Genomic DNA, 8,473 nt, shown 5'->3' on the forward strand with positions numbered 1-8,473 from the left:
ATATATATATATATATATATATATATATATATATATATATATATATATATATTAGGGTGCTTCATTTGAGACGACTATTTTTTTTTCTCACTCCATTGACGAAATATTGTCTTTACATAGAAAAAAAATTCTCACCAAAGGATAGTTCTTAATTTCAATTTTAAGTACTCGCTGGATGAATTTGAAGTTTTCTCATTTAATTAACCCGTTAAAATAATTTTTTTTTGCTTAAATTATTTATAGCATAGTGACATTTCATGATATTCATTTGACCATGGGCGGAAGTTGTAGAGGGATCCTTCTTCTTTAAAAGCTCTGACAGCTTATTTCCAATTTATGAGCTATCTCGCCAGTAAAAAATTGTATATTCGATTTTTGCTCAAAAGTCGTGGTTTTTTTATATTTTCTCCTAAACTATTGATCTGACACCAAAATTGCAAAGGACCTTTATTGTAAAGAAATTAATTTTCCACAAGATAAATTGATAGCTGAACCCTTTCAATGAATTGCCTCTGAGATAAATTTAATTAATTACAAGAAAACAATAAATGACACTATTTTATCGTAATTTTTATACTTTTCAATAAAACAACAGTTGATAAAAAAAATTATAACATTGTCTATTTTTATAATCAACCATTGTGATATCGTTATAATGCCTAAATTTTAAAAATTTTGAATTATCTTACAAATATTCTTATAAATATAGTTGTACATAGAATATATCCAAAATATCTAGTCATACATAACTCCAGCTCACAAAAAAAAAGTGGTATGTACTTTGGACCGGACTTACCTATTGAAATGAATATTGACCCACTGAACCCGAATTTCAAGTCCGTTTGACCCGGTCACCCTTCAATTTTGAGCATAATGCAAAAAACCCCAAAAAATTGCAAAAAACTGCACACAGCGATGAAAAAATTCTTGTGGACCCGGATGAAGTATGATTCTTGTGTATTTCAATTTACTGAATCTAAATCCGAACGTTAATTAGCCCAGTGCCACGTTAAAGTTTTGAATTAAAAAAATCTCAAAAAACCAAAAAAATCAGGAAAACTGGAGTTACAAATATGAAAAAACAATCTATAAAACATGAATAAATACTTTTCTAGTATTTTTTCACGCATGAAATACAAGAGACAATAACAAACAGAAGAAAAATTTACTGCGTAGATCATTTGAGAACAAAAGAGTTCGATACCAATGAAGAATAGTTTGAAATTCGAGAAAATCGTACTCTTTATTCTAGTTATACGTCATTTTTTATAGATATTAAAATTTTTTATATTTTCAGATTCTTAATTTGTATTTTATGCGCGAAAAAATACAAGAAAGTATTTAATCACGTTTTATAGATTTTTTCTCATATTTATTAGCTGCAATTTTTATAGCAATATTTAAAGCTGCAATTTTCCCGATTTTTTTGGTTTTTTGAGATTTTTTTTTATTTTAAAACGTTAACGGGGCAAGAAAACTTCAGATTCAAATTCAATGGAATAAAATACATGAAAATCATACTCAATCTGAGTCGAAAAAAATTTTTATCTCGATAACTTCAATTTTTCATGATTTATTGCAATTTTTTTGGGTTTTTCGTTTTTTTTTTTTTTTTTTTGCAAATTTGGTCGGCTAACCAGGCTAATTAACGTTCAGATTTAGTTTAAGTAAATTGGTATACATAAAAACCATACTTGATCCGTGTCCAAAAGAATTTTTTCATTGCTGTGACTGCAGTTTTTTGCAATTTTTGGGGGGTTTTTGCATTATGCTCAAAATTAAAGGGTGACCGGGTCAAACGGACTTGAAATTCGGATTTAGTGGGTCAATATTCATTTCAATAGGTAAGTCCGGTCCAAAGTACATACCACTTTTTTTTTGTGAGCTGGAGTTATGTATGACTAGATATTTTGGATATATTCTATGTACAACTATATTTATAAGAATATTTGTAAGATAATTCAAAATTTTTAAAATTTAGGCATTATAACGATATCACAATGGTTGATTATAAAAATAGACAATGTTATAATTTTTTTTATCAACTGTTGTTCTATTGAAGAGTATAAAAATTACGATAAAATAGTGTCATTTATTGTTTTCTTGTAATTAATTAAATTTATTTCAGAGGCAATTCATTGAAAGGGTTCAGCTATCAATCTATCTTGTGGAAAATTAAATTCTTTACAATAAAGGTCCTTTGCAATTTTGGTGTCAGATCAATAGTTTAGGAGAAAATATAAAAAAACCACGACTTTTGAGCAAAAATCGAATATACAATTTTTTATTGGTGAGATAGCTCATAAATTGGAAATAAGCTGTCAGAACTTTTAAAGAACAAGGATTCCTCTACAACTTCCGCCCATGGTCAAATGAATATCATGAAATGTCACTATGCTATAAATAATTTAAGCAAAAAAAATTATTTCAACGGGTTAATTAAATGAGAAAACTTCAAATTCATCCAGCGAGTACTTAAAATTGAAATTAAGAACTATCCTTTGGTGAGAATTTTTTTTTCTATGTAAAGAACAATATTTCGTCAATAAAGTGAGAAAAAAAAAAATAGTCGTCTCAAATGACGCACCCTAATATATATATTATAATGGTTTTTTCACCGGCACTGGCGTCGACAGGGCCGGAGAGCACCACCTGAAATGGCTTACCTGGGTTTCGAAGGTAGTTGGGCGCCAGGAACTTACCGTTCCACGATTCGAAGTCGTTGTCGGTTGTCGTCGGGCGGCGGGTCGATGACGAAGAGATTTGAAATTCGAATGAACGGCGAAACGTAAAATGCTTAAATCTAAGTAAGCTCGGGAAAAGAAAAACAAAAAAACAGTAATCGCCGAATGTCCAGTCAACAATTTATTTTTAAAAGTCGCCAAGAATTATTAATAATTTTTCAAAAATTACTATAATAACAGTTAATTATTCGCCGAATGAACGAACAATAATAACTAAAAGAAACAACAATAATATTGATACGTCGGTGGCTCGCTGATAATAATTTAAATGACTTATAATTAATACTACGATGGCGTAAGCAATTAATCGATCTTCAAATTAATTAATCATAACCAAAAATTAACTTCAGTCCGTCAATGGTGCGCAAAATTCCCAATTTAACTTATAATTAATAATACAAGGTAATAAACAATTAGCTTTGCTCAAATTACTTAATAATTAAATAAAGAATTAAATTCGATCCGTCACCGGCTCGTAAAAATCCCGAATTGATTTATAATTACTTATACGATGAAATAAACAATTAATTTTTCTCAAATTAATTAATAATAAAACAAAATAATAAACTCAATTCGGTCCGTCGGTGAATCGCAAATGCTCAAGAGCAATTTTACTTCATAATACAATACTCTAAATAATTAATTTATCTCAAATTGAATAATAATTACTTATACGATAAAATAAACAATTAATTTGTCTCAAACTAATTAATAATTCAATAAAAGCTTAAAGTCGGTCCGTTAATGGCTCGCAAATTTCCGAATTAATTTATAATTAATAATAAAATGGAATAAACAATTAATTTTTCCAAAATTAATTAATAATTAAACAAATAAATAACAAAATTTAAATTCGGTCCGTCAGTGGCTCGCAAATTCCCCAATTAATTTGCAATAGCAAATTAAACACCATGTAGCTTTAATTCGACGATGATTCGCAAAATAATAATTCAAATAATTCAAAAATTCAACAATTTGGCGGGCTCGTGGCGGATAACTAATTACGGTCGGTAAATCGACTCAGCTTGCGGGTAATTGAAGCTCGAGATAAGTTTGGGCCCGCGCTCGGAGATGGCGCGTCGGTCGGGCTAGCTGTCTTACACAGCTCCAAATTTCTCGGGCGTTACGATTAATAACAACAACAGAAAGAAATCAAATTCAATTGTCGGCATCCATCAATGTCCAACCAATAAGACTATTAACAATAGTAATAATAATGTCACACAGTTAGTTCAATGACAGCGTCTCGAACAAAAAACAAAAAAAAATAACAAAAAAAATAAATGATAAGAAGCGAACGCTCGACTTTGAATCTACGGTTTAATGTACGAACACACACAAATACACCCCGATGGTACCGTGCCTCTGAGTGTCGTCACACACGTCTCGATAATCCGAAAGGAATTCAATAATTACTTTCGTAAAAAAAATATTAATACAAAAGAATTACACCAAAAATCAAACTGGTGAAATTTACTAAAATTGATCGTGATATCGCGGTGAGGACACCCTGAGGCTAAATTAGCGATCAGACTCACCCTGCGGCAGCAGTGAACCCCTCGGGTCGGTACTCGTCCAGGTAGCTGACTCTCAACGAAGTTGACGGGATAGCAGGCGGAATAGTGTCGATGTCTCGGCGATGGCGTTTTCCACGTGCACGTAATAATTGGAGATTAGAGTAATAATACTAATTGGAGACTTTTTCCCCTTCCCCTTACCCTGGGAAAAATTCCCCATGTCAAAAGACTAGTTTGGCTATTTGTTTTATTTTAATTTTCTTTATCATTATTAATTATTTTGGCTCAGCTGAAGGAATGCGGAGATTCGACGCGACTGTGTCGCCCCAAGCGGCCTCCTGATCAGAGTGTGAAGCTCGAGGTAAGGCTTATACCCGAAACCGCGCTGAATTTGAAAAGTATGCATCAATGAGTGTGACTATTGTAGAAATTATGTGAGAGTGAGAGCGAAATTAAGTTTAAGCGATCAGACGAACCCGCGAATTTACACAGAGCCATCAACGACCAGCGTGACATCTGGAGGAGGACCACGGCGAGAGGGAAGCAAAATTTGAAACCGACGAATGACGACAGCGTTTGTGCAACTTAAGTCGAGCGAGGCACCATCTGGATACCGTAAGCCGAACCAAGTGACATATCGACCAATCATCGATCGCAACGGAGTACTGGACGCACCCCGTAATACAACGGCCGGCTAGAAGAAGCCGTGAGCTGATTGGATGCGAGTTTTTTGAACTAACGGAAAACTAGAGAACACATGTTGCCGAGGAGGCAGCCATAATTGAATTCTGATCTGGACGCCGTGCTTGTTAGTCGCACAAATTCAGCTATAAGCATTAAAATATTTTACAACGCAATTAACCACCATTATTGAGTTAAATATTGCACATTGCTAAGATTTATTTTTACGATGGTACCTTGTCGAAGCTATTGTTCGCGACCACTGTGTGGATTATTGTCGAGTGACGATTAATTAGTATTATTACGTGCACGTGGAAAACGCCATCGCCGAGACATCGACGCTATTCCGCCTGCTATCCCGTCAACTTCGTTGAGAGTCAGCTACCTGGACGAGTATCGACCCGAGGGGTTCACTGCTGCCGCAGGGTGAGTCTGATCGCTAATTTAGCCCCAGGGTGTCCTCACCGCGATATCGCGATCAATTTTAGTAAATTTCACCAGTTTGATTTTTGGTGTAATTTTTTTGTATTAATATTTTTTTTACGAAAGTAATTATTAAATTCCTTTCGGATTATCGAGACGTGTGTGACGATACTCAGAGGCACGGTACCATCGGGGTGTATTTGTGTGTGTTCGTACATTAAACCGTAGATTCAAAGTCGAGCGTTCGCTTCTTATCATTTATTTTTTTTGTTATTTTTTTTTTTTTTTTGTTCGAGACGCTGTCATTGAACTAACTGTGTGACATTATTATTACTATTGTTAATAGTCTTATTGGTTGGACATTGATGGATGCCGACAATTGAATTTGATTTCTTTCTGTTGTTGTTATTAATCGTAACGCCCGAGAAATTTGGAGCTGTGTAAGACAGCTAGCCCGACCGACGCGCCATCTCCAAGCGCGGGCCCAAACTTATCTCGAGCTTCAACTACCCGCAAGCTTAGTCGATTTACCGACCGTACTTAGTTATCCGCCGCGAGCCCGCCAAATTGTTGAATTTTTTAATTATTTGAATTATTATTTTGCGAATCACCGTCAAATTAAAGCTACATTGTGTTGTAACGGGTGTTTATTCCGCTCAATTGGCACCTTAAATAAATTAATTGAAATAATAAACTAACTAATGAATCTAAATTAATTAATAAAAGGGCGCCACCGGAATTTTTAATCGCGGTTCCCGGAACCGGAACCCAGAGCTGAGCTTATCTACAGGGAGAGAGAGTGGAGGAAGGTGATCTGAAATGAATAAATTTTTAATTAACAACGGTACCAAAAATTTATTAACAACAAAATAAAATAACAACTTTTTCCACTCGCACGTACACTGACTCACTTAAGACTAACTTAACACTTCGACTTATTACTACCGAGGATTCCGGGCTAAAACCGACGCCTCAACTTAACTTAGGTAGCCAGCAAAGCACCTCGTACAGAGGCTATCGTATACGAGGGCGATGTGTAAATTCCTTATAACTAACAAAAATTCTTAATTCTACAGTACCCTCATATGGAGCGTCTATACTGCAGTTTCTAACTAAGTCGCGCTGTCCACCGGGCCCTCACGCTCTATCAAAATTCTTAATCCTGACGGTACCCTCTTATGGAGCGTCTATACCGCAGTTTCTAACTAAGTCGCGCTGTCGCTCAACGTCGACGATTAATATATTTTGGCTCTATTGATTATTTTAATATTTTTAAATCTTGGGAATTCATTTTTTTTTTTTTATAACCCCGCTTTTCAGACTTCTGTCTCGCTGGGGGGCCGGCCGAGACCGGAGGGGGACTCCAGGCTGATCGGTACATTAAGGGAGGGGTAAGGGTTTCAGCGTAAAAAAACACTTTTTTTGTGATTTTTTATCTCAAATATCGATTGAGCAATTTTATTCAAACCTTCTATACATTATTGAGCATAGTTTTGACTATGTTCTGTAAATTTTTCATGCAAAAATATTAAACCATTAGCCTGTGACAGAGCTTCCCCCAGGACGTCTTGAAAAAAAAAACAATTTGCGGTGTTCACTGTAACTCGGCCGGAAATTATCTGAAAATGAAAAACCATAAAAATTTAGTTAAATTATAAACAAATCTTCCCCCCAACGTTCTCTGATTATTTTTTTTTTTAATTTAAAAATTTTTGGCGGCCATCTAAAGTGTGAACCGTTATTTTTGACTAAAATTTCCGCCATTTTGTGGGTGGGAAACACCCTTAATGTTAAAAAAAAATTTTTACTAAACGTAGGGGGGAGGTATTTTATATGAAGAAAATGTGTACAAAGTTTGAAATGAATCGGTCGAGTAGTTTTCAAATGGCAGTGAAAACGGACTTTGAAAAAGTAGTTTTGAGAAAAACGCGTTTAAAGTTTATGAAGCAAAAAAGTGAAGAAAAAAAATTTTTTTTTAAACTTACACAGAATCATCAATTCCAGCTCCATACAGCACACATCCTTCAGCATTATCGATGTCTTCAGCCTGTTTTTTTTCAAGTCTTCGTTTTATTCTGGCTTCTTTGCTCTGCTGCACAGCTTGGAACTCGGCCCTATCAATGCGATTGCTGTCCGTAGATGATGCATACTCGTGAGCGCTTGGGCCGACACTGACGTCCATGTCAGACAGAAAAATTAGAAGAGCACCAGCACCTTCATTGAATGTGCATGCAGCTACATAAGATGCAAATTTACCAGAAACGGTCAAAGTGTCTGACTCCGAATTTGCACGTGTTAGCTGTTTTTCTTCGTCTGCGGCGGAGACAAGAAATTTCTCAGCAGTTTCGATGCTGCAGCAAATAGATTTCATGAGATCCAAATAAGATTGTTTTGATAGAAAACTACTTGCTATGTCCATGAGCCCGCAAAATTTATTGCAGCCTGCTAAACCCAAACCTAATGTACGCATTACAAAGGCAAAACGAGTGTTGATTTCATAGCGATGGTATAAAGCGTGGATCACAATTTGTACATTTGACCTGGATTTGGAAGCCAAGTCCTTCTTTTTTACAGCTCTTGAACTCGATTGAACCATCACACTGAGCACATTTTACTAAACTTGCGATGGTTGAAAACACAAGCAAAAAATCTATGATTCTAAAATGTTTTTCAACATCTTCCGGTACACTAGCACTCGTATTTAGTTTTATTTTCTTCGCCGAAGCACTTTTGGTGGTAGCCTCATCTTTTATTTTTTTATTCGGATTTGATCTTTTTTTTGATCGACACAAATAGGTCCTTCCACTTTGACGGTCTTCTCGCGAAATTTTACTTACTCTCGGCTTTTCTGCTCAGGAAATTTTTTGAAAAAATAAAATTACAAGTGCACGGTCGAACGTCTAACCACTAACTGAAGCTCGTTTCTTTTTTTAAAATAATGTAGTGTATAGTAAACATACAAATATAAAATATATCTATATGGTTTTAGTTACCTGGCTTTACTGAATGAAATATTTCTAAAACTGGATATGGGATCAGGACAATAGCAATTAGTCTACTGTCCCCACTACGAAACTTTTCTTGAAGTAATTGCCAAACTCTATTTTT

The sequence above is a fragment of the Cotesia glomerata genome, linkage group LG1, assembly GCF_020080835.1.
Source record: "Cotesia glomerata isolate CgM1 linkage group LG1, MPM_Cglom_v2.3, whole genome shotgun sequence".
Taxonomy (NCBI): domain Eukaryota; kingdom Metazoa; phylum Arthropoda; class Insecta; order Hymenoptera; family Braconidae; genus Cotesia; species Cotesia glomerata.